This window comes from Centropristis striata, chromosome 24 (assembly GCF_030273125.1).
Source record: "Centropristis striata isolate RG_2023a ecotype Rhode Island chromosome 24, C.striata_1.0, whole genome shotgun sequence".
Lineage (NCBI taxonomy): Eukaryota > Metazoa > Chordata > Actinopteri > Perciformes > Serranidae > Centropristis > Centropristis striata.
The window spans coordinates 4,604,615-4,627,571 of NC_081540.1; the positions used below are offsets into that span (position 1 = coordinate 4,604,615).

The following is a 22,957-nucleotide window of genomic DNA, read 5'->3' on the forward strand; positions in this document are numbered from 1 at the left end:
AACAACGAAACAGCCTTATCACCACTGCACTGACACACTCGTGGGATGCTGGGCAATAGAACTGCGTTGTGTGACTGCTCGTTTTCTGCAGTATGAAAAGAAACCATTCTCATAGGAAGGGCTGGGGAGGTGGGCTCTATTGTATCTTGCTAAGAGAGAAAGCGTTCAGTCTCGGTGGACAGACTGTTTGATTCCACCACATAAAAGTGACTGAGTGAGTGGGACAATAGAAAAAAGTGTCAAGACAGCCTGTACAGTGCCAGCCAGAGACTTGCCAATGAATGACCCCCATTTTTGCCCTTAAAAAGCAATTATCGGAGTTTGATGTACCTTGGTGACTAATTTCTCCACCTCACTGAAAAGCCTGAGGAGGGGGAGTTGGCACAATCGTGCCACTGTACAATGAGACGGAAGAGAGAGAGAACTCTTTGGGGATGAGGGGAGGAGAAACGTGGGGCCTGGACATACTGAGTATTAATATTTTATATCCCCAGCCTCCATTTGTCTCTCTCAACCTGTTTTTCCCAAATCTAATTGACGACAGGGACAAGCGAGCAAGAGACAAGGGAACAGAGGAAGTGGGGTGTGCACATGCATGTACGCCTCCTATGGTGCACCATCATTTCTTCATTTAGGTGAAATAAGAAGCCAGCCTCTCTAATGGCCTCCTTACAGAGCTGAGCTATTGAAATTGCATTCTGAATAACAGGCACCATATTTTCAAGGTTCTTCTCTTTTCAAATGGGTTAAAAATGTTAGCGCTGGAACATTAGCCGAGTGAATGCCGCAATCTATCAATAACACAACTGAGACATCATTCCTGCAAGCTAATCCACTCCACATTATCACAGTGTGAGGTAAATAGACAGTCAGGGCCAGTCAAAGTGTGGCAGTGTCGAAATGATGGCCTCTAAATCACAAATCCAAGATTCAGCCTGTGTTGCAGAACTGTCGACTCAAAAAAACACTCACAGTTCTCAAGTTTTCTTGCTGTCTAATGATGTCTGGGTGTGTAAAAAGGGAACTGTCTGCTTACAAGTCAACACAACCACATCACCTTAAAATATGACTTGTTTCTGTTGCATCCAAGTGGCTGAAAATCATCAGTTATTGCAGTATGTAAAAATATGTAACTTTAGTGAACAGCAGCTACTGCAGCTGTTGAATGCTAAACTAGTGCATTCAGCTAAAGTTCTATTGAATTTGGCAGGAAAGCTGGTTCATGTGATGTATCTTTCACAAAGGATTGTGCATCAGAAAACCCAGAAAAAGCATGCTGGCTTGTATTTAGTCAGACATCCTGGTAATTTTGACAACCTAGCGCTAATATTTCTATGACCTACTAAATGTATGGTCGTATGATTATTGGAATGCACCAAAATTATGCAAACTACTTCTGTAATGTCAGTTATGCAGTATCATTTACAAGTTCACGAAAAATACAATTTATTTTCCAATTTAAGCTTTAAATATACTGTATTTGAACATTTTAATTAAATGCATGTGAAAAAGTATTTAGCATACTACCACATTTTGTTTTATTCCGTGTTGCATATTTTAAGTTTCATTTTGCTAACATTAGTCAACATCAGCTAGTGGTCATACCAAACTTCGTGAGGCAGTGTATTATATGGTGGCGCAATGATGCATTTTATTGTTTATGAATTCAACTTTTTAGGTGTAAAATAAACCATGTGCTTTTCCTTTCAAAAGTTGCATAATGTCACTTTAACCATAAATAAGCTGGACAATATACCTTTTTTAAGGGAATAAAAACTACTAAGAACAGACAAACATAAATATGGTGTATAGCATAAAACTCTGTGAGAACATTTCTCAAATGAATTAATCTAAACAGCATTATCCACAAACCAACCATATGGATTCTCCTCCACCTTGATCCCTGTCTAACTATCAGTCAATATTCAAAACAAGTTTTCTCACACAGCTGCAGCTGCTTTTGTAATGAGTCTGATTCCCACAGAAAGGTGAAATAAGTTCACTTTGTGTCCACGCTGAAGGCAAATGATATAATCTCTCATCTACATGAAGACCAGGCCAGGTGGATAAAGTAATTTGTCTCATTAGATGGTGAAGATGTGAAGTATTTGGCCTAATGGAAATCTTAATTATCGCTAATAGCCCCAAAGGAGGGCCGGCTCCAGGCGTGACACGCAGAATGAACAAGTAGCTGCAGAAAGACAAATCTTAGGCTTTTTGTTCTCACCTCTGCAGGGTTAATTTGCTTCAGGCTGCAGGAGAGACATGATGGCAGGGTGAGAGGTGTCCGTTGGTCTCCTCAGTTCAGGGTGCACAGGACTCCAAAGTGATTTAAAATCCTGCTGCACTTGTTCAATATTTCTTCCCCTGGCTCTTCTCCAGGCAGCTCCCCTCTGAACTCTTAACTGTGTGCATCAGGGAAGGATTTTAAATACAACTTGGTAAGATGATTCATTTTTTTGTCCTTGACTTGCTTCAAAATTGTGCATCAGCGTGAATTCCATTCAGGAAATGTGTTAATTAATTGGAAATGGCATAAAGTGAACAGCATCACAAAGAGACTGAAAAAGAGGGAAGTGGAAGTGCTGGGCCAAAACAAACATAGAGGCTGGATTTAGTGTTTTTCACTGAATGGTTAAAAGGTTCAAAAACAGCGCTTTGCTTTGTGTCCAAGCTTTTTTTCATAGAAATGTTTGTGTAGGTAGAAAATGTACAAAATGACTGAGAAACAAAGAATCACACACTGTTTATTTGACGTCCGGTCGCAATTACCATAAAAAAATAACCATAATTATAACAACATAGCTCTACTAATCATGTGCACATATTTTTGGGGAGAACTGTGACAGATTATGTTTTCCTCTGGGAATTAAATAGCTAAATAAACGGAGCCTGGCATCTGTCAATCATCTGAGGTAATCTTGAACTAGCTGTAAAAGGGTCACGACTTCCTCGCTCGCTTGAGTCTAATATGCGATTTAAAAAATGCCAGCAGCATGAAAACTGGGAGGGGGAGGGTGTTGCACATGATGTACTAAACTCTGCAAACCAGGGAAATGACACCGTTCAGTCAAATGCTTTTCAGCTTTTAGGATGTGACAGTAAGCCAGGATTTGGAAAATAAATACAGCGGCGGAAAAAAAGACGGCAAAGTCAAGTTAGTGACGAGGGAGGATGCTTTCGGTTTCACTTCATTTAACTCAGCCAAGGCGAGGTAAATCAGGACAGGAGCTGCTTCATTGATGTAGCTGACCTTTCTGAGCGTTGTCTAATAATAATCATCACAACTTAATGAACTTTTGCCAATGCAATAGCAGTTTCGTTAAGGTGCGGAAAACTTAATATCCAGAGTATTTTTCTATGTGCAGTAAGTTTTGTTAGTGTTGTCAGAGCATTAAAACTATATGCTGATAGATTTTTTCCAATATTTGTGTCACAAAGAGCACAGAAATGTGTACTACAGGTTTAGCTGAGTTGTTGTTCTGACGTGAGGGGGTCGTTCACTTACATTTTTCCAATTGAGAAGAGAATTTTAAGATTATTCCAGCGCCAGTCTAGCACAAATGCCCACACTGCAAATGATTTGGTTCTTACCAAGACAATAAAAAAAACACTTATCTTGTTTTAAAATGTCATTTTTTTAAGTGTTCAACATGCTTATTTCCAGATGTAATAATCCTAATTCAAGAAATCTTGTCAAGTGAAATTATCTGTCCATGCAGCAAGATAACTTCCCTCAGATTTCGTGTTTTTATCTTGTTTTTAGACATACCTTTTCTGCAGTGCAATCTTGCAATGTTACCAAGCAAATATAAAGTGAAAAATATCTTTACACCCCATTATTCAAATCTAATCAAAAATGTAAGGGTTATTCCTTGGCCCTGGCTTCACTCTTTCACCAACTTTCATGAAAATTAGGCAAGTAGTTTTCCCACTATCCTGCTAACAACCAGACAAGCAAACAGAGCTGAAAAAATCAAGTAAAGTTCCTCAGAAAGTTCTTGGTACCCTGTCTTAGTCTGAAAGCATTATCAGGACCCATCCAGAAAATGTGTTAGGATGCTATAATTAAATGATGACTGTGCAGAAATCTGATGTGTTCACACCACAGCTTTTCATAATAAATGCCAGCAAAAGCATTAAAATGAACAACAAGTGTAATCAAAACCAAGTAGTGGCCTCCTGTTAGAAAAGTGAAGCTTTAAATCTGCATTCTGTCTAATGAACAGCAGGGGGCGACTATACTGGTTGCAAAGAGAAGAAAAGGCCACGATTCTCCTCAACAATAAATACCCCGAGATTCCTCACTGCTGAAGGATGAAATTCTACATCAGTAGCCAGAATTGAGTTTAATTACTCAACAGTAAATTCTTCTGTGTTGAAAAGGTCAAGCAAACACAAAGCGACTTGCTCTGCCAGTGAAGAATGCCTGGCATCGGTTTGACGTCACGTCTCCCTCTGCCTCAGCTCTCTGTCCTCTTCACCGCCTCTCAACCGGAGACAATCACCTCCATTTCTGGGAGGAGACTGATGCTGGGTTGTTGCCCTGCTAATAAAACTTCTATTGCTTCTGGGAAGGGAAATTTAACTGAGGAATCATGTTCGTTAGCGCAAACAGGGAAATGAGCTGTTTGTGGAAATAAATGCAGCTGATTAGACCGCGGAGAAAAATGAGACGACGGAGACGGGACAAAGTGAAGGAGGAGGGGAAGAATTGATGGAGGGGAGTAAAGTAGAGAGAGATAACCATATCAAAACTGAGCGAGGGGGAGCAACAGAAATGGAGAGAGACAAATAAATGGCAAGAGAACTAATGCAGCATAAAAAGCCAATTTCCTAAACCTCTGAAACCCCCTCCTGGGTGGAAACAATTACTGCGGACGGGGAGACAGTTATGATTAAACAAGCGAACGCCTTGACAGTGGAGATAAACTTTAGAGAGGATGGGCTGACAGAGAGTCGTGTTTGCTGCAGAATATGATAGCTAATTCTGCCTCCACTGATCAACGCCTGCAGTGAGAGCAGCAACACGGTAAATGACAGTTCAGAGTCAGATGCATTGAAGCACACAACCCACACACACTCTCAAAACATGTCCACACACACTGAAGTGGAGGCTGAACTTTACATGACTTTCCTCCTTATCATAAATCACGCTGATTGCCAGTTTTCTCAAAGAAATAAAAATGACGTTAATTGTATTTATTTGAAAGGCAGCAGAAGAATATCTTACACAAAACTAATTTCAAGAATAGGGTGAGTCTTGGAATTAAATTAAAGTGGATGGTTTCAGAGTGCACTGCTGCATCTTCATCATCAGATTAGAAAACAAGGGGACAGATATGACAGAGTTTCTAAAATCGTCACTGGAATTAGTGAATTAAAAGTGAGTAAGTCCTTGCGAGACCGAGAGGAAAGTGGCCAACAACAAACTGCGACGTCAGAATGACAGCAGGGGGCCACTCTGGCATCTGCTGAAAGCCGAGGATTGTCATTAAATAAATAATGTTTGGCTGGATTGCTTTACTCTTTGAAAAACACTGCTGTGAAATTGGTACGCTTCTCCAAGGGAATCATAAGCAGATAATAATTGCCACAAAACTGTGCAGGGGTTTCAAATGGGGTTCTATTTCCACAAGAATTAGTCATGCACTGGTTTAGTTTGGCCAGTTCCACATGCCCCAAAGGACCCCAGAGTTCACATTTCCCCTCACTGCTATGAATAATAACACCTAGTCTGGATGTCTGGAGCAGCGGTGGACAGTGCACAAGGTTCAGTTCAGAATGGAAACGAATATGGCAGAAAGTCAGCATCGTTCAGCATCATAAAATATACTATTCATTGTTATTTCTTGTTTATTAAGTCCATCTGGGAGGTTTTTGGTTTGTTTGTCAGCAGAATCATGGAAAATGTTCTGGCCAGACTTTCATGAAATTTTCATGAAAATTTGCAAACGTGTTGCTTTTTCCATTTAAAAGACAAATATTGTACTTTTAACTTCACTTTATTTTCAAAATACTTATTACTTTGAAGCATAGCTTTGATGTGGTACTGATCCTGGGGCAAAATGATCATCATCAGTAGTATTAATAAGCTCCGACATTACCGGTTCTTCTAACAGAGCAAATAGAAAGTTTATCGAAGATTACTTCTACTGCTGTTCTTACTGTAAGTTAGTGCAGTTAAACTTTTGTGAATAATCAAAATAGATATACAGAAAAACTTTCTGTAAAAGCATATTCAGTAGGTTGTTCAGAGTCAAACAGTTCTGTAAATGCATGAATACTAATATTCTTTGTCTGATATACTTTGACCTGAATACTGGAGTTGTGTACTTTGTCCACCACTGGTTAACATGTGAGCTTGGGCATGATGTTGACAGTGTCTTTCTGATTTATTCAAGACTTTACTCCTATATTTGCATGTTTCATTCTCTGTCACCATGATGAATACCATTATCAGTAATCCAGCAGGCTGGCTGTCCTGCTGTCATACATTAAGCATGATGTGCCATATGCCAAGTGAGGCATCATGTACACTGCAACTCTGTAAAATACAAGTCATTTTCCTTATAAGATAGTGTTGCATTCTGCAGAAAAGAGACCAGAACCTAAAGTTCTATTTTCAGTTTTTTAATACAGTCTACTCCAGAATCCTCCAATACTGGGAATTTTGGGGATACTGCTGTTAAAATCCAACCCAACTAAACATGATTTGTACGATTTGTTTCATGCTATATGTTTATTTCATGAATCTACAACCATTAGCTAATCGGCTAATCTATCAAGTTAAATGACATCATTCTGTTCTTGCAGCCCCGGGAGAGAGAACACATTTCTCTGTTCTTGACACATGATCTGTTTTACTTGTGTGGTGGCAGATAACTACTGTGTGATTGGTCAGAAATTTGAAAAAGTATGAAATGTCCTGGCCAGAACTAACTTTGTTGTTGTTCTTGCCACCTTGAGAAAACAAAGAAATGTTCTCTTTTCTTGCAGAGTATGTATAAGCCTTAAGAAAGACAAAAAGATGTTAATTTCTTTTCAGAGTTTCTCTCTGACTCATACTCAAAAGTTTACTCAACAAAATGACCCAAACCCCAACACAAAACTCTGTAAGAAACCCTCCGGTTTGGGTTGGGTAGCAGAACTCTGTAGGAAAGAAGAAGAAGAGCAGAGTTTGATGTTTGTAACCATATGCAGCCCCCTTCACTGTACAGAAAAAATGCAATAGAGCAACTTCAATGTAAGGCCATTAAAATATGCACATGCAGTCTTCGGCCTTGACGTTACGTTTGGAGGATCTCAACCTTGACTGGAATTTTTTAAATTCTCTGTTTGCATGTTGATGAAAGGGGTTCACACACAGAAAAAGCTGTTAAAAAAAGCTTTAATACCACTGCTTAAATGTGGAAATAGACTGTTAACCCTGTTGTTTATACAGAATCTTACAGCATTCAAAATCTTTAACAAAAACTGCAAGAAACAGCATGACATGTTTCATAATGAGGTCTCTGATCCTGTATTTGGAAGAAAATTATCAACAACAACAATATGTAGCCTGAAGCAGGGTGGTGACACCAGTTGCTATGATACACATCCTTTTTTCCTTCCTTCTATCAAAGCAGGTCTCGCTCTTTCTCTGCGGTCTTTCCTGGTCTGTGGCACTCTATAGATAGATGCGTCCCAAATATTCATCCAGCTCGATGTAGCCTATTCACCCTCCTTGTTTACAGATATAAAATGACAAGATAAGTGTGGAGGATGGCTCCGATGCGAGCAGATGCTGGCATTTCAGCTCTGTAAATGGCAGTTTATGAGGAACAACACGCGGCATGGAGGGAGAGATGAGGGGGGTGGAAACCATTTCTGGAGCCGGATCGCAGCCTTTGGCTCTGAACTCATTACCGCTCAAATCAAAAGACTCTGTGCAAGGAGCACGCCGCTGTCACTGAAATCTCCGCCCCGCTCTCCTTATAGAACAGAACTTTTTCAATCCGCCACGTCATTTGCCCCCAACCACCACCACCACCACCACCTTCTCTCCTCCACTTCCCCTCCCTCATCCCAAGATGACAGGCAGCAAGACTTCACACGGCCGCTGCAAACTGGGTCAATAACAAACTGAGACGGAGAAGAGTGAGGGGAGAAAGAGGTTGCCGCTGCTCTAGTTTTAAGACGTGAATAATAAGATGTAACAAAAGGGTAATCTATCATATGTCGTTTGTTTTAATTGCGGCTCCCTCTCTCTCTGTTGCTGCGTGTGGGTGGACACACATTAGGGCTAGACTGAGAATATGCTCCTCAGCTTCTGCAGCATGCCGGGGCTCCCTCTGCTGTCAGTTAGGGCGATGTCACAGTGATTGGCAGCAGTGCAGAGTGATTAAAAAGAATTAGCATTTTGGATGTTGTTCTTAGATAAAGTATCACAGCTATGAATATCAAGACTGTGTAAGATTAGTGACTAAACATCAGCCTGTTGCAGATCAGGTTTCAGTGGCATCACTGGGCACAAGAACCCAACGCGTGGGTTTGGTTTCACAGAGGACACAGTGAAGTCACGGGGAGTTCAACTGGAACCAAAATGTTTCATAGAAATGCCCATAAACATATTTTTGCATATCGCAGGGTCAGTAACAGAATGTTTATTGTTATTGTTGCATGTCCAACCAAGTTTAGTGCATTCCTGTCAGTGCAAGATTAAAAACAAATGGTAAATGAATAAATAGTATAAATATAAAAAGAGGGATCAATCCATACACCTTCCCACTTCCACTCGTTACACCTGTCAATGAGAATTGACTAAAAAGTGAAAATTCACCATGACAGTATAAAGGTTGTCTGACATCAAGCCGTATGTTTGCCATCTTGGCTGTCTCCATCTTGTTTTTTTGAGCCAGGAGTGACTCTGCTTGGACAACAAGGTGCTATGTTACCAGCTAACTTAGTTGCTTGTTGGCAAAGTACATCTGTAATTAACTTTGATAATAACTGGGATGCTACTTTTGGTTAGTGAAGAGTTACCTTGCACGACAGCTGCATTCTTGCACAAAATAATCAGAAATCACAAAATTGGAAAACCATCTCGTCAGGCTTCAAGTGATGTTTTTGTGTCTGAACAGTCAGTTGGTGGACCAATCAGCATCGTGTGAGGAGCTACTGGCAGCTACGGGCATTGCTTAGTTTTATGTGAAGACTGGTGGTGACACAAGGCAACTTTCAGTATAACGATGTTGATTGACAAATGCATCATCCATTAACAGGCCAAATATTTATTTTTTGGTTTGCAGTGACAGCTTTTCAAATGGTTCAGTGTAACAAACCATGCAGCAGCATTCGGTTAATAACAAAATGTGCTTTCTGGGAAAATCTAACATGTGACTCTAAATGGGATTATACATTTAAAAAATGAACATCATGGTGTATTGAAGAAGACTTTAAACTAGCGATCAAGACCATAAACTCATCAGGAAAATATTTAATGAGGTAATAAATCAAGTAAGAAGTTCAATAGCTTCACTTCTTTTTGGAACCAGTAGAGTCGCCCCCTGGTGGCTAAAGTTTGCAGGTTTAAGGCACTTTTCAGTCCCAAATTATAACTTAGTATCTCAGATAATGTCAAGTCTATGTAAATATATGCAGATATAGAGTCAGACAGGAACATCTGAACACTATGTTTCATGTTGAACACCAACCAGAACTTTTCATTAAGCAATCAGAGAATAGTTCTTTGAAAAAACATCCAGTTTAAATGAAATGAACACATTTGGAGCACGGCTGATATAATAAAGGGTATGTGAGTTCATCTGAGGTCTGTAGGAGTACATCAAAGGTTGGGAACTACTCGGCTTCCCTGCATTATTTTTGATTGATGTTCGAGTCGAGTCTTTTGGGAGAATAATCACAGTAAATGTTTTTTAACCCAAAAAAATGTGCGGAGGAGGAGGCAGGAGTTTTCCTGTGCCCCGAGTCGTGCCTGCAGCCCTTCTTTTAGGCTGCATACAGACCCAACAACCTCCAAAAGGAAGTTAAGACAGCCTGTATTTTTTCCTGAGAGGCAAAATACAGGCTGTCTTATTTTTTGGCCTCTATCTGCAGCTGCAAGCCCCCTGAAACTCTTCTACCAATCCTAAATAATTCAATTTCAGGAATCTTTTAATTTTCCTTGGCTACATTTCAAAGAGTGGGTTCTTCTTTTCACTGTTCAAAGCCAGAACTCTTTACTGTGATGCATTTATGCAGCACCTGCAGCTGCAATACTGAGTGTACTGACTGCATTATTACAGATAAATCAGCCACTTTTGGTGCACAAATCTCTCCCCATGAAATGTATATTTTCTTCTTTGAAAATCAAAACAAAAAAAAAGGTCAAACCTGCATGAAAGGAAGGGATAATGTCCTTATAAAAGCAAAGACGCCCACGCAGCTTGATGAACTTCCCGAGCCAAATTGCAGCCAAACAAACCTGTGGTTTTTAATGTGCGGGTGAAGTGGGTTGTGTGGGAGTCTGTTTGTGTTTACTGTTCCCTGCCTGGACTCTCAATGCTCAACGATCAACACAAAATTCATTTCCTGCTGCACAAAAGCTTTTTAACTTTCAGCCTGCTTCGCTGCAGCTCAGCAACTCTTTCTGTGAGTATTGTTCCTGCTCTCAAGGCACATATTCAAAGGTAGAATCGGACAAAAACACACCAGAGGTTGGTGGGAGATTAGAGATAAAATGAAGTTTCTCATCTCCTTTCATGAAGCGCTTGCAGCAAGGTCAAGCATCAACAAAAGCTTCATCCAGGGACCACACTCCCATGACTTTTGCCTCCAATTAGCCTTTTGCACTTGTGCCACATGGATGGCAGGTGTTCACTGATGACGTCTTTTCCCAGCTGTTAGAACTTCTCCGTCCTCAAATTTTCTCCCGAATGAAAGGCACACGATCTTGTTTATGAAATTGTAACTGCAAATGGATTTCGGGTCACTTCCTCCACCTCTGGCTGTCTGCAGAAATAACTCTAAACTCCCGATGTAACACGCAGCACATGGGATGTCACCTCGAGTGTGACGAGCTGTCACAACAAGGAGATTTTCTCTCACTGCTGCTGTGTAACTCTGTTTTCACAAGGTATTATTTTTAATCGTGCCAAATTATTTTGGCTTCCTCATTTTCTCACAAAACCCACTGATTAATGTGTTACATGCTGTTTGTTTTTTTATTTCTAAGAAGATTAATTTTGTTTTCCACTCACTCTTCACTGAAAGTATCCTGTTAGGTGCCAGCAGTCCTCTCACAGACATAACCAATCAAATCAAAACAATAACAACTCAAACTGACCCTTTTAACCCTCGCCATTTTTTTACTTTCTAAGTATTTCGAAAGTATTTCTCATGTCACAAAAGTAGAGTCGGATTGATTCACAGCTCTGAAGCCATCTTTAGTTCGATCTTTTGTTTACATCACTTTACTTTACAGGCCACCAGGTATATTACAAGCATTTCAGTCTTTTCCAGCTTTTATTCCGACATTATGTGTGACCAATTAAGTAATTCATCTCCTCTCACTTTATCACACATATCTCTGCAGAGAGAAGTGTTATTATAGTGTTATAATATGATATTCGTTTATAAATAGTTGCTTTGCAGAGAGCATAGATCACAGCTGCAGCCTCACAAAGTTGTGAAATTATTCTAAATGTAGCCTTAAACTGATGATTTTTATGTATTTCTTTATTTTCAGCTGCTGCTGCTGTTTGCTTCTCTGAACTGTGGAGCGTGCAGACCGTCATCTCCTGTAAGTACCACACTGACTATGAACAAGTTACTCATATGACCTCACTTTAAACGTGAACTATCCCTTTAAGTGATCTGGGTGACCACTGAAACGATTCATCAGAATATAGACAAATACACGGTCAACCATTCACTTTAAGTTCTTTTGCATTTATAAGCACTAAACTGTATAAATAAGTCATATTTCAATAAATACTTCATAACACTATAATGTATTTATAAGCAATTATATGGAGATATTGAAATAGTTTAATAATGAACAGTATTTGTCAGCAATAATACTTCTCAGATGAAGATTTCTTATTTAATTCAAGCTTATAAACTGTTCATTTTCATCTGTGCCATCTAATTACTGTCCTCGACCTGTATTTCTGTCTATTTCTTATACAGATTTTATTGTTTTTTAAATGCCTTAAAGCGTTTTGAATTCCTTCTGTGCTTGAAACGTGCAAAACAAACAAACAAACCAACCGAACAGGCGGCTCAGGTGTAGCCCGTAGCTAACTGACCTACTGCATGGCAACATAATATTTTGTGTTTACATCACCCAAAGCATGATGGGAATGCTGGTGGCTCAATCTCAAAATATACCCACCACACAAGAGGAAGAATATGAGTGAAAAAAACTATAAAAATCAGCTAAACACTATCAGGAAATGAAACTTAAGGCTCAAAATGTTCCAGTCAACACCACAGACACCTTGCTGTATTTTTTATTGAACTCCAGGCTGTTTTTGCTCAGTTTCTAAATTGTTAGAGGCAGCATACACACAGTGTAAAATCTAAAAAAACATTACTGCAGTAATAGCAACTCTGGTTGTTTCTAATACAATATAATCCATAACCAGAGGGACTGGTCTCACTCTGCAGCCGAGCTCGGACATTAAACAGCACGCAGACCGCTGCTCTCCAGTCTGCTCACGTTGGCTCCAGCAGCAGATTGTCCTGCCTGCTCTAACGCAGCGCCACTATTGGCTCGTGGCACATTGGGTATGGCCGAGGCATCATCGGCTTCCTGAAAAACATTAAGGTCTTTTCTCCTGCTCAGACGGCCCGCTATAGACCCCTTTGTGCCAGGAAGAAAGAGAATGAAAAGCAGGGAGGAAGAGTAGGGGAAGACTGACACGTCGTGGGAGGAAGAAGCCAACTGGTGCTCACTTAATGCTCACTGATAGACGTATAGTCTGAGCCAGAGGGCTTTTCTGGGGGGGCTTTGGGATTCATATGCGCCGGGCGTCTTAGGCTTTATTCACACCAGTGGGAGAAAATCACATCTTTACCCTCATATGACCCAGAACTAATAGTTTTTTGAGGCAGAGAATAGATGCGATCTAGGGTGCATTAGGCTAAAAATCAACTTGTCTTTTCCTGTACACACGCAGCCTCAGAATGAGATCTTGTTCCCGCTGTGACCTAAAATCCTATTTCATCGCTGCACAACAACTTAATCTCTTCTAAACGTATTTGGACTCAATGAAGACGCAGCACTCCAGAGCTGATGTCTTGTGATTTAAGTCTCGAATCGTGACCGCTTTCCAAAATAAAGCTTCAGCCGCTGATGCGCTCCTCGTCTCAAAGCTGATATTTATGGTTTTAAACTTGCTGCATTTAAATCAATGAGGCCGGTAGATATTTTTGCTTTTAATGCTGATGGCTGTGAGTTAACTGGAAGAGTTGTGGCTTGCTTGGCAGAGTGGGAGCGATGTACCTTGCTCGCTCCTGCCAAAACCCAGACGTGTTGGCTCCGTGCGGCTGGAGTTCCCTCCACCTCATCCATCACCACTGTGGTTGAAACACGCTTAACCAGATTTTACACTGAGAACAAACAGAAGATAATAAATTTCCTTGTTTCTCTTTTCCTATCAGCCCATTAACTTCATGCTGAGCTCAATATGAGACTCTGTGTTTGTAATTTTCTGCGAATAATCAAAACGCTTATTATCTCAGGTACTGAGGCCATTTCTCAGCTTAAACAAAGTACATCTCCATCCTTATTTCCTATTTGTATGCGTGTCTCAAAGCTTTTTATTCCTATTCTATAATTACCTGCTGCAGCCAGTGTTCTAAGTGTTGCTCAAAAATAATTATGTAATTCTAAACCCCAGCAGATGAAGACATTATTGATAATTTGCATGAGTGAATTGGACCTGGAGGAGGGACTTTCTCTCTCACACATGCAGTCAGAGTGCTGGTCTCCGGTGCTCCATTGAAGGTGGCCCCTTGCTTCCACCCCATTTGGAATATGAGCAGTGTTAATGAAACTCAAAGTGTGACTGTGGCTCAGCACAGAATGACTACTATTATTAAAGTCCCCTAAGTGTCTCAGAGTGATTGCTTACTGTGGCTGAACATGATCCTTTTTCCATTTTAATTTTCACTTTTAAACATGTTAATCTGCTGGAGATCAGAAGTGGTAAACTATAAAAAAATAACCTGGTGCTTCTTTCTTACTTTCAACAGCAGCACAAGCACAAGATGTAGCTTTAATAAATGACCACATTCTAAAGTATTGCACAAATAATTTCATGACTATATACCTCAAAATACATTTTGACTTGCACTGAATCATTTCAAACAATGCACTTAATTTGACATGCACTTTATTTTTTACTTTTATTGATTTCAAACCAGTTGTTCTTGGCTGCTTTGTCTTGATGTTTTCGGCTTCATGCTTGTCTTTGATCATTCCAACATCAGAGAATCATCTTTTCATTTAACCCTCTGAAGTCTGCTTCCTTTAAAAAATAATCCAAATAAGCCATAGAAAGAAACTGAAAACAGGCATTACCATCTAAATTTCCTTTCCTTTCTAGTCCTTAAATGGATCATAGGTTATGAAAGTTTATGTGAGAAAAAGTAACCAAAATAGAGCTTAAAATAGTGATAAGTTTGTCAAAATCTCTTTATTCTCCATGTGTCGTTTAAAATAAAGCGTTTGCACTAACCAGATCCTGTTAAAAACATTAAATTGATTCTGCCGAGACCAATGGTCACATGACAAATGACACTGAGAATCTGTTTACACAGAACGGAGGGGAGAGGACATGAGAGGTTTGAAACATGCAAATAGTTCAATATCTTCACCGTGTATCAATCATTTATTTTTCCAATATTCCTAACAGTTATGGGCACATGCAAAAGTGTTGCACATATAAATTCCATTTTATTCCAATTTAAAAATAAATATTTTATCAAAGGAGTTATTGCATTTTTATGTCTATTTTTTAATGATTTCGGTCATTCTAACTCTGTTATTCTGCACAAAGACATGTTTGAGTTGTTCCCACTTCTAGCCATGATTGTGCTGATTCCACAGAGCTGCAGCACGTATAGATTTGTATAGATATTGTATATTGCAGTGAATTCCAAGGACACAGTGAGTAAAATGTAAAAAGAGCAAGAAACGCCTCTTGTTTGCATTTGCAATGGACAGAATCACATTTCAGCATCACGGTTTGCATGATGCATCGTGACTTCTGTTAAATCTGACGAAAGAGATATAGATAATACATATACAAGTCTTTCAATAATTCCTCAGCAGGAGAAAAACAAAGAGAAAACAAGCTCTTTGGTTTGGGTATATTCAGAAAAGACCAGCACAGCGAGCCCCGAGAGGCCCGACTCTTTGATACTTTCTGCAAGGTTGAGTAAACAAAGATTTATTGAAAGAGCATAATTCGCAGCCCACACATTATAAACACAAACATACACAAACAGACTTGGCAAATGACTTCTCAGATGTGGCAAAGAAGAATAAAGTTCTGCAGACGGCATCTGGCAGTAGGATTATTCTGATTCTTGGTCCGTCCGTTTCCATTTCCTCCCAACATTTCTTTACCACCTTGTGTCGATCCAAATGGCTCAGTGACGCCGCCGAGGTGTCCGCGGCTTTTGCCCGAGGGAAAATATCTATTATCCCCCCCTCCTTGTTTTTCTTGCCTGGCAGAGGAATAACCGCTCAACGATTCAGGGCTTTCACCTCTACTCTGATAAAGGTTATCTCGGCAATTTAGTGCCTGCGATATCGCATTATGGAGAGAGTTATGAGGCGGAAATCAAATTTTGCTCCCAGTGACTCTGAGGAGAGGGAGGATGAAAGGTGTATGAGACTGCACTGTAATGATATGGTAGCAATTGTTGTGTTTGTGCATGCAAGGATGTGTGAGAGTGTATATGTGTGGTGGGCGAGGGGGCTTTATGTTTGCATGTCTGCTGTCCTATACAGTCTCCTAGGAACATTAAAGCGGCAATTTTGCCATAGTGGAAAGTGCTTTTTACAAAATTGCTTCATTCCACTCCAGGCTCATATTATACATGAGAGTGCTCAGTGTGTAGTTTGAGCCAAGCTGCTTGATGGACATGTTGGATCCTGCCAACATGTCTCAGAGCTGCTATAAGCCCACCAGTGTGTCAGTTAGTCAGTTTGTGTTTACTGAATTCTTTATTTAACATGCATGAACCCGAATGTGGGGGTTGCTGAGGTCAGCTGTAAAGTTGCTTCAAAAGATTCTTCTCTGAGTCATAACTCCAAAAAACAGACGTGACACACATATTCTTAGATCCACATTCAGTTCCACTTCTCTTACCTTCAACATCCTACAAAAAAACATCCATAATTCAACTTAAAAAACCTTACACTACCAGAACCTGCCTCAAAATCATCATGTTTTTAAGTTTTTATCAGTGTCCGTGTAAACCAGTGGTAGATTTTGATGCATTCATGGTCACAATATAAACAGAAACTGATTACATTGAAAACAGACTGGTTGGTGTTTATTAAACTGCAGGTCAAAAGTGCTCTGTGAGCTCAAACTTTTACTTGGTTGTTGATTTAGTTGCTGTGGTGTTTGTCCTGCAGATAAACTTCAACAGCTGAAGTTTGCAGCAAATTCTGCATCTGATTAGTTGATGTTTTGAGTAGTGAACACCAGCTACATTAACATCTTTGTCATATTCCAGCTGCTGCGTGTTGTCAAGCCTTTATTTGGTTGTTGAGTTAGTTTTTGCAGTGTTAGTTGAACAGTGTTTGTTACCTGCTGCAGGATATTACTGTGATTTATGTCCTGGAGGTTTGACATCGGTTTGAACAAAAGATTTAATTGGTCCAACATATGTTTCCTCAGGTGGAAATCTGTGAAATTGAGGCCTGTTTGTATGTATTTTTCCCTCCAAAATCATTTTTTAAATAATTATTTAACTTCTGTGTCAATATTTCATAGGAAAAAAATGTGTTAGTGTGACAACTTTAGCTCTTTGCCAAGGCTTTTAAATATGTTTTTCTTATATCTTGGAGGGCATGGATTGCCTTGTTTATGTTCCCACAAACCCTCAAATGATGGGAAATGTAGTTCTGGAAAACACACAACCTAGTTATTCCCCTAATAACAATAAGACAAAGTCTAAAACAGACACAAGATCGATTTAATATTATTATTTTCATGTTGTACTAGCAATACTTTTTACAGTACTAAGCCTCTATCTATTCATATATATATATATATATATATATATATATTTATTTATTCTTTCGTGCAGTGAAAAACAGGGAGTTTTGGGGAGCCCACTGTCAGACTTTGAAAAGCCCTCATCCTAATGGAACCAGAGAGCAGCATCCATTTACTAAACCACTATTTGCCATTTGGATAATTCACTTGCTTTCTGTGCAACTGGAGGGAGGGTGTAAGAAAAAAAATGAGCAGTTTCAGAATACTTTTCTGTAACTGCAGTATGAAAGTCCACACTGTACAGATAGCGTTCCCAACGTAAAGCTGATAACTCGGCGTGTAGAATGACGCCTCTTTCCTCTAATAAAAGAACAGGAAATTAGAGAGGCGCATTACTATCAGGGCAACCAAGAGAAGCTACAAAGACACCATCACATCACACCTCCTGTATGTGTCAGATGCATTATCACGTTATTATATTCACAGTTTACCCAACTCCCCGGAGAGCGAAGAAAATATGCTTTTGCGAGGCTCGTTCGGCCAAAAAGGTTGCCATGACAATGAGATTTCACTCTATTCTTTTCCTTTAGTTTCACTTTATCCAAGTCTTCTGCTTTATCATGAACACTTATTAAAATATCACCATTGTACCAGTTTTGCCTCAGGTTGTGATTCAGGCTGCTGCTATACATTCTGTGCAGCTGCAGAACTAGTTTATAAAACAGAATTATAGAGCGTGTACAACCTCCTGCACCTCGGAGCTACGCGCTGGAAGCTCGCTGTCCCACAGCAAATTGGTTATGTGATGGTGCTCTTCTTACTGTTGGGGATAAAAATACATTTTTAGCAAAGCTTGGGGAACATTTTTCTATCATGGTGAACTCACACAGGCCGGAGTACTGTGAGGACATCATGTAACAGGGAAGTGGGACAAAACTGGTTCCACACACTCAAACAAAGAAGGAACGAAGGACTTTTCTTTATCAAAAGGGAAGGACGACCTATTTACATGTCACCGCATTGGACTGACTTTTTTGTGCTGCACGCCTGCACTATACAGGAAACAAAACCCAAGCAGGACCAACATAAAACAAAATTCTAGTAGAACCAACAGGAAACAAAACCCAAGCAGCTGAAAATAACTGAAAATAAACTCTGAGTACAGACAAAAGGAAACAACATTCAAGTAGAACTAACAGGAACTAAAACTGGAGTAGAACCAAAAGAAAACTAAACCCAAGAAGAACCAACTCACAGCAAAACAAGAGTCGAACCAACAGAAAACAAAACCTAAAAAGAACCAACAGAAATATACTCAGAGTAGAAACAACAGGAAACAGAACCCAGACAGAACCGACAAAAACACTATTAGAAAAAAAAAAACTAATAGAAAAAAAAAAAAAACAGGAAACAAAACTAAAAGTTAAAAAAAGTAAACTTCCTTTAGTCTAGAAGCTGCTTTCTTACAATAATAATAATAATAACTGTTATTATTTTTATTATTACTGTTATTGTTATTATTAGTAGTAGTAGTGGTAGTAGTAATAATAATAATAATAATGATAATATCAATATTATTAATAGTATTATTATTATTAATAATAATTAATATTATATCAACCAATTTTAGAAATGAAAACTGGGAAAATAAAGAATTAATACAATAAAATAAATGACTAAAAAAGTGTTACTAATGCATGTTCGGTACAATTGAAATAAATACAAACAAGCTAAATTGCAATATGACACTAAATCTAAGATCTAAATCATGTCGAGCATCATTTTCTGCAATATATGTTCTATAAAAAATGTCTTCAAAGCTGCGCAAATCAAAAAAAGTTTACACCAATACCAATAGACAGTGATATTTCTGTGATATGACCCAATAATATAGGTTATGCTCTAGTTAAATAAGTTATTTGAGGCTCTAATAAAGTGGGGTATGATGTCCTCACTGACACCTGTGGTTAACCTGCAACAGGTCGGGCAGAAATGGTGTTTTCACATGAAACAGCAGCACACATGTTGCAGGTGTCAGTGGAGGTTACAAACCACTTCCTGTTCCTGGAGTCCAGCAGCTCTCACTGTGTCAGATGATATCAGAGCAGCTCGGGCCTGGGCTCAGCGTGTTTGCCAGCCAGGGAGGAGAGGCCATGGACTCTGAGACTCTGTCCTTTTACAAAGCTATTTCAAACAGTTTGCAGCGTCTGCTTGACAATCCAGACACAGTTCATCTCCCGCAGCAGCAGGGGTTTTAGGTTTCATTTCAATTTTCTCTATTTTTTGCTGGGCTCAGCGGGAGTGAGCCTCACTGTTCAGGTATTCTAGGAGAAGAAAAGAAAGGGTATTGCTTATGGCACAGGACAAAAAATATTTGAATTGCTGTAACTCAGCCATCATTAAACGCTCAATTTTCAGACCTTGCTGGCTCCACAATAAATGGACATTTATCATGGTTGATTCAGCAGGCTGAGACGTGGCCGGGTGACGGATGGACGTTGGGTTGCCAGCTAAATTCAATAAAGTAACATTTTATTATCCGGGTGGATCAACAAGGTGAAATAATGTTATTGAGCCTGTTTGTGGTTATTCCGACAAAAAATAATGCACAGAATTTCATAGCTAGTCCAACGAATAAATGCACTGAAATCCCTAGTTATCCCACAAACCTGTGTCCATTCATGCAGCATTCACACAATGAATACATTGAGGCTTTTTGTTCTTTTTTCCTAACCCTAAACAAGTTTTATTGTTGCTAAAACCTCACCAAGTAGTTCCATATCACTACATTACTAAGGTGTTTAAAACAGTGATTATTGCTTCGTAAGAATCCATACAAAACTGCTTATGAGTACACATTGCACCAGTATATGAAATGAACAAGATCTCCAACCTAAACGACAGAATGAACAGTTTGTCAGTTCCACCCATAACAACACAAATGAGCATTTTGTTAAAATGAGCGTTTCACACCTCAGAGTGAAGCGGAGCATTCTTAAAATATTGAGGAAAATATTGATGTTAACGAAGAGTTCTTAGTTCTTGGAACACAGCCTTGTGTGGGATTTAATAAAGAGATATCAAAGTCCAGTTCAGAACAGCTCCTTCTCTCTTTTGCCCAGCTTCTTTTTATACTGGTTTATTTTCTTGTGATTGAGTCGCTCGCCTGCACTTTACTTCCTTTCTTTGTTCTCATTAGTGCTTTTGGGAATTCAGAGGAATTTCACAATTTATTCTGTGTGAGTCAACATCTTATTTCACTGGTATTTTACAGTGAGAATGTTACTTTTCTGATGTGTGCCAATGCAACTAGTGAAACTAGATTATACTGTGTTATTCACCAACAAAATAGCACACACGTCATTATACATGCATGTACAGGTCGTGGTTTAAAAAAAAAAAAAGGTTGCAGTTTTCTGTGAATTTAGGCTATAATACCACTGACCTAGGGCAGTTAAAAAAACCTCCTGGTTAGGCGTTATAAAAAAGTTTAAACAGTAAATAAATGTAAATACTGTAAAATTGAAGTGGTTACTAGGGTGACCTGAGCCACAGAAGTTATGTAAAAAACTGAAGCTCTCCTCCTTCCCTCCCTGAGTGTGATATCCACAAGAAAACATAAGTATGAGTTGTATTTTGCTGCCTGTCCAAACACCTTATATTAATGTTTTTGAGGGGAGACCAGTCTCTTAAAAACAGCCACTTTTGTTTCTTATCAATCCATACAAAGCTGCTAATGATAAAACGCTGCACCGACATGTTAATTTAAAGCGTGCCAATAATATTACAGATACATGAATCAACTGTTTGTGTGCAGATGCAAAGAAAACACACCTCCCAGCATTTATCTAGTGAATGAAAATGCTAAAGAAATCCTAATTTAATGCTCATGAAGTATTTCTAACTTTGGTGGAGCTGCATTATATCAAATAAAGAGTCTTAGAGTGAGACTCTGAGTGGAAGCAGTTGTGATTGTAAGTAGGAAGGCAAATGACGGGTGTCTGTCCGCTCGACTGCAAAAGTGTAACTTTACATAATCAGCGAGGTGTTGGTGTGAGTGTGAAGTAAGAGGAAAATCAGTCAGCAGCAGCTAAATCTTCACCCTTCACTCATGCTTATGCACGGCTGCGTACCTCATCAGCAAAGGTGCGTCTGCTGAGGATTCTTTCCAAATCTGTTGCCATTGCATCATTGCATCACAGATGTGAGAACTCAGTGAATTAAACTTGCTGTTTACATAGAAATACACAAAAGTGGATTTGGGAGGGGGGATAGTGCTGAGACGAGAAGGAGTTTAAAACAAAACAGAACATCGTGTGCTCTTGCAGAAAATTCTCTAGTTCTCACACTAATACTGCATGTTTTGTGCTGCTTTTATATCATAATTAAGCTTTACGAAAGACGTCTAAAAAAGTCAAAAAAATGTACGTAACTACCAGAAATGAGATTGTTAGGGTGGCGTAAAAACACAATGCATGTAAGTTTAGTTGTGATACTTTAAATAACATAACTTCAGTTTGTTTTCACATCACAAACACCAACAACTTTTTGTTGTTTATACTTAATTTCCTCGCTATCCCCTTTGTTTTTATACTCCGTTCATCACTTCTGCCTTCGTGTCCGTCATAATTACTACAGCCACTAGAGGGTGCAGCTAACTCCACATCTAAATATGAGTGATGTACAATTTAAAGAACCTGCAAACCCAAACTTTTTGAAAAAATTCTGATTATTTAGCCTGTTAAAATAGCTGCAAAACAATGTCATCACCCACACACAGCCCTGAAAAACAATGTGAAGTGGCTCTGGTGTAAAATAAATACTAAGAGTGATCAGAAACTGTAAATCATGCTTCAGTTTGTTATGATATTGTACTAAATAAGTTGATAACACCCAGTTAGAATACTGACTTCTGCATCAGTTTGCAAACTCACTTCACAACTATATAACTTTGACTTTAAAGCTTTAAAGGTAAGTGAAGAGCAGCAGGTGAGACGTGTGGAAACAAAAGAAGATAAATTGTTTGAAGAAAGAGGGGAAGGCTTGAAAGCTTCCTGACCTGGGTCCAAGTTAATTTGCGAAGTCATACTCTGAGTTGATTAAAGCGTCTTCTCCCAGCGGTGTGGTACTCACAACTTCATAATTACTTTGTCTGGAATTGATCAGACACTCTATTACTAAAATCAGAGGGAAGGGAGGAGAGAGATGTCCGAGCTCTCATTGTTTTCATTGAAAGTCTGCTCTTTTTGTCCATGTCTCAGACTGACTGAACACGGACTAATTGGTATTTTTATTATTTCTTTGGAAAAGGTCTCTGCATTCGTAGCTTTACTCCATACCTGGGCAACACTGTCTGACTTTTAAGGAGTGTGGTTTGATTTTTTTAGCAGATAAAATTACTTCTGCATTGAATTGAGTTACATTTACATCTCATTTTTTCTCGTTTTTCACATTCCCTGTGTTGTTGTGCATGCACATATGCACTCCATTGCTTCTTAATGCAATTGTTATATATACACAGTCTATACTTATGATAGTGTGCAAACTTTTTACGTGATTATCCTGAACAATCTAAAGATCTGATGTTCAGCTTCTAGTTGCTGCAGCCTGCAATGTCGGAGATCATCCACAAGGGGGTGCTGCTCCACTATTATTCAGAACAGCTGAGAGAAAACCCTGCTAATTAATATCAGTTGCTTTTTCCCTTAGATCTTTAGCAGACTGGCAAATAG

General features: G+C 39.2%; 1 long non-coding RNA gene across 1 annotated transcript in view; it reads left to right on the forward strand.

The window, feature by feature from the left end:
- LOC131962825 (uncharacterized) overlaps positions 1-22,957 on the forward strand; it is a 250,953-nt gene that overhangs the window by 125,109 nt on the left and 102,887 nt on the right. The window contains exon 5 of the long non-coding RNA XR_009389967.1: positions 11,729-11,782. This is a non-coding gene — a long non-coding RNA (uncharacterized LOC131962825). The remainder of the gene's footprint in view (positions 1-11,728; positions 11,783-22,957) is intronic.